The 4,886-nt window shown below is 35.8% G+C and overlaps 1 pseudogene; it reads left to right on the top strand.

Annotated features, from left to right (window-relative positions):
* Positions 1-988: 988 nt before the first annotated feature.
* LOC111282888 (elongation factor 1-alpha pseudogene) lies at positions 989-3,955 on the top strand (annotated as a pseudogene).
* Positions 3,956-4,886: the final 931 nt, after the last annotated feature.

Genomic DNA, 4,886 nt, shown 5'->3' with positions numbered 1-4,886 from the left:
AAATATCCATCTCCTTAATGGTCCGTAGCTTTTTTTTTTTACAAGCTTCATGTTTTACTTAGACTCTGGATCCTCTCTTACTTCTGACATACTTATTTTGAGCTTTTCTTATTCCCTTGGATTATCCAAATCAGGGACATAGATTGGATCTGAGGACTTCATCCCTATGGCTAGAGTATTATGCCCTAAAAATTGAGTAGGTCTCTATGTTATCGGTATGGCAAGGTAGGCAAATGGACATTCTCCAATGAAAGATATAGATTGTGGTTATACTACTCAAAAGTTTGGGCCTAATGTGGGGTAAAACCTAGTGGATATTATAGACACCCGTTTTTGTTCGTGGTATGCAATTTATTGGGCCTTGGGTGCCTAAAGTATGGTTTTTATTCTTGGCTTTGGGTTGAATAATGATTATTTGGATTCAAGTTTTGGCCCAACCAATATCTTATTATTATTATTGTTGTTGTTGTTGTTATTCTTTAAACAAGAAAACTAAAAAAAGAAAAGGAAAATAAATTAGCAAATTTTTGGGATTTCAACTAGGAATCAAGCGGGAAAAAAAAAGGTTTTCTAAAGGATTTGATGCATAAACTAGAAACTGAAATCACACAATCATTAACCATAATCAACTGTAATAAAATCTTGAGATTTAAACTTGGATTAAATTTGTTTAGACCTTAAAATCATTGCTAAAATAGGCTATAAATTGAACGTGAAGTCACATAGAAAAGGAAAGGATTGATGGTTTTGGGTTTTCCTTTTTATTAGCTTTTTAGATGAGATAGTGATCCAAGAGGATGGTGAATTTGATTTTTTCAAGTTCTTCTCAAATAATGATTTTAAAATATAATTGAATGAAAAATTAATATCAATATCAAAATATGATGCAAATAACAGTAAAATAATAAGATTAAACCAAATGCAAAGTAAAAAGATAAGGATAGAGAAATCAAATACAAAGATTTATAAAGATTTAATCTTTCTCCGCAAAGCATCTACATCTGTAAACACTCATATATTTTCGGGGTCAATAAAGCTATTTTTATTAGTATTTTCATATTATATTATTATTATATTATATTAGAGTATAGTATATTAATCTAACAATATATTATAGTATTATTATTATTATTATTATTTTTTTAAAAAATAAGGAAATTGGTGATTCAATACTGGATCCGTTGGAGCATGATTCTTGGTGACTTAATCACGGATCCGTTGGAGCATGATTCTGGGAGATTCGGTTACAGATTTGTTTTGGCATAATTCATGCAAAGAATCAAGGGGGAGGAGCCTAAAAAAGATGAATACACACCCGAAAGCCAGCAGAGATAGCTCCATATACGATACCTAGAAACCTATACCCAGGATTTCATCAGAAAAACAAGGAAAAGAACATTCTCTCCTCACCCCTGCCGATTTATCGGCTCCTTAATTTTCAAGTTATTTCTGCAAAATATTTGCTATGGGTAAGGAGAAGGTTCACATTAACATTATGGTCATTGGCCGTGTTGACTCTGGAAAGTCGACCACAACTAGTCACTTGATCTACAAGCTTGGAGGCATTGACAAGCGTGTGATCGAGAGGTTTGAGAAGGAAGTTGCTGAGATGAACAAGAAATCTTTCAAGTATGCCTGGGTGCTTGATAAGTTGAAGGCTGAGCGTGAGCGTGGTATTACCATTGATATTGCCTTGTGGAAGTTCAAGACAACCAAGTACTACTGCACTGTTATTGATGCCCTTTGACATCATGTCTTTATCAAGAAAATGCTTACTGGTACCTTTCAGGCTGACTGTGCTGTCCTTATGATTGACTCCACCCATGGAGGTTTTGAAGCTGGTATTTCTAAGGATGGACAGACCCGTGAGCATGCTCTCCTTGCCTTCACTCTTGGTGTCAAGCAAATGATTTGCTGCTGCAACAAGATGCATACCACAACTCCCAAATACTCAAAGGCAAGGTATGATGAAATTGTGAAGGAGGTTTCTTCCTACTTGAAGAAGGTTGGTTACAACCCTGAAAAAATTCCATCCGTCCCCACCTCTGGTTTTGAGGGTGACAACATGATTGAGAGGTCCACCAACCTTGACTGGTACAAGGGTCCAACCTTCCTTGAAGCACTAGACCAAATCAATGAGCCTAAGAGATCATCCGACAAGCCACTCCGTCTCCCACTTTAGGATGTCAACAAGATTGGAGGTACTGGAACTGTTCCAGTGGGTCGTGTTGAAACTGGTATCCTCAAGCCTGGTATGGTAGTTACGTTTGGTCCCTCTAGATTGACCACTGAAGTTAAGTCCGTTGAGATGCACCATGAGGCTCTTCAGGAGGCTCTTCCTGGTGACAATGTTGGCTTCAATGTTAAGAATGTTGCCGTCAAGGATCTCAAACGAGGATATGTTGCCTCAAACTCCAAGGATGATCCCGCCAAGGAGGCGGCCAACTTCACTTCCCAAGTCATTATCATGAACCACCTTGGGCAGATTGGAAATGGTTATGCTCCTGTCCTTGATCGCCACACCTCTTACATTGCTGTCAAGTTTGCTGAGCTCCCGACCAATATTGACAGGCGATCTGGTAAGGAGCTTGAGAAGGAGCCCAAGTTCTTGAAGAATGGTGATGCTAGTTTTGTTGAGATGATTCCCACCAAACCCATGGTTGTGGAGACCTTCTCTGAATACCCCTCACTTGGGCATTTGCCGTGAGGGACATGAGACAGACTGTTGTTGGTGGTGTGATCAAGATTGTGGAGAAAAAAGACCCAACATCTCCCAACAAGAACGTATCTACTTACAAGGCAAATGGTATGGCAGCATATTTGGTGCCATTGGTTACCTATCTTAGTCTTTTGGTGGTTTGGGATATTCAACCCCACGGTTGTGTGTGATCGTTTGGGAGAAATATTTTCGGCACTCATCTTTGGAAGCTTTACGGTTCATCTGGGAATCTATTGGGACATGGAGCCGTATCCACGAATTGAAAAAAAAACTTTGGCATCAAAGTCTTTACAACTTGCAGATTTGGGTTAATGTCTTGGGTAGTTCTCGCTGTCACTTATTGCATAAAGCAGGATGAAGTCAATGAAAAAGTTTTTGATTCCAGGCTTGCGAATACAACATTGATGCTGGTAATTGGAACACAATGGATATTGCATAAGACCGAGCTGGGTTCTATAGTTGTTGGGGATGCTTGGTCCGAGTTCCCTCCGTGCACACATCACCGGGGATGTATCTTGTCAACCATCCTATGAACCGTGGGACACGGGATGAACTGTTCTGAAGTTTAAAGTTTTCGCGTGAGTCCAAATAACATTCACACGTCAACTAGACCCGTTTTTTTTTTTTTTTTTTTTTTTTTTTTTAATTTAATTTAATTTTTAATTTTTTTTCTTATTTATTGGTTTTAATTATTTTTTAAAAAAAGATCATTTTTGTCATTTTTATTTTTTAAAAAAAAAGGTAAAAAAGAAAAAATGAAGTTTTGAAAAAAAAAATAATTCTAATAACAAAAAATCAATAATTCATTATTTGGTAAATTATAAAAATGATCAAAGCTTGGATAATTTGAAATCAAACTGGTACCATCTTTTAGATGGGCGTTGTAGGGGTGCTAAAACCTTTCCCCATGCGCAACCGACTTCCGAACCTAACATCTATTTTGTAGATCAGATTCAATCAAGTGATCAATCACACATAAACAAAAAAGATTGGTGGTGACTTTCTTTCATCCATGTCTAACGGTAAGTCCACAGATCTATATGTTATGACAACGTCCTCTATTCTTGGTTGTCTACACCAAGACTTCAATCCACTATTCTTGAACTAAAATTAGAACTTTATCTTTTTCTTAAGGCTTAGATAGCAACCTAATACTCTCTATTTTCTATACTAGTAGCAACCTTTCAATCTCATAAATTTAAGAGGATATCTCACATTTTGATTACAAAATCACTTAATAGAAATGCAAACTTAAAACACCTCTCAAAGACTAAGTGTTTGCCAAGTTTAAGTACAAGAAAATGATGAATGAACAATGAATATGATTTGGATACAATAAATACAAAAGATATGGATTTTTAAGCTCTAACAACTCTTCATTCTTTGAAAGAATGAAAATATAGTATGTTGGTTCTTGCTCTCTTGATTTATCAACCTTTTTGGTGTGTTGGAGTGTCCAATTTATAGAAGAATTGAAGAACTAGCCGTTAGAGATGGTTCGAAAGAAGAAATGCCCGTTGGAAGCTTGAAAAGCTAGCTGTTATGCATATATTTGGGCAAACTCGATGATCAGGTAAAGGACTCGATCAATCCCCTACGTAGGTGATCGATCTACTATGTAGGGGGATTGATCCCTTCTACATGTTTTAAACCCAAAATTTTTTTTGTATAAAAAATGGATCGATTCCTTAAAGGGGAGATTGATCGGGTCATTTTGAAACCCTAACCAATCAATCCCTATAGGGAAGGGATTGATCCAATCAAGCTGGGTGGTTTTTCTTGTTTTACACTCCACTCACTAATTTGACTTGAGTTATACAATTTCAAATCAAAAATCGTTTGAAGATTTAGAAACTAGAATTAAAGGAATTTTATCCGTATGAAATCATCACCTAATTCATTGTATACGAATTATAATGAATTTTCAAAACTACAATTTGTGTAGTTTTTAGACAATTGCAAAGTGTTTAGTAAAAATTCAAAATCTTTTCTTAGAAAATTTAGATTTTGATTTTGTTTGATCCATTTGAAAGTAGACTCAAAGAGCTTTCCAACCATATAAAATTCAAATATTAAAACTTTGTGAATTAATACATAAAGATAAAACAAGTTCAATGTTGGAAAACTTTGATCTTGTAAAATAACTTTTTTAAGTTAATCTATTTCT

The sequence above is a fragment of the Durio zibethinus genome, chromosome 5, assembly GCF_047325235.1.
Source record: "Durio zibethinus cultivar Kanyao isolate XHJ-2024 chromosome 5, ASM4732523v1, whole genome shotgun sequence".
NCBI classification, from domain to species: domain Eukaryota; kingdom Viridiplantae; phylum Streptophyta; class Magnoliopsida; order Malvales; family Malvaceae; genus Durio; species Durio zibethinus.
Note: the sequence above shows the minus strand (reverse complement) of the source record. Positions and strands in the feature narration are given on the sequence as shown.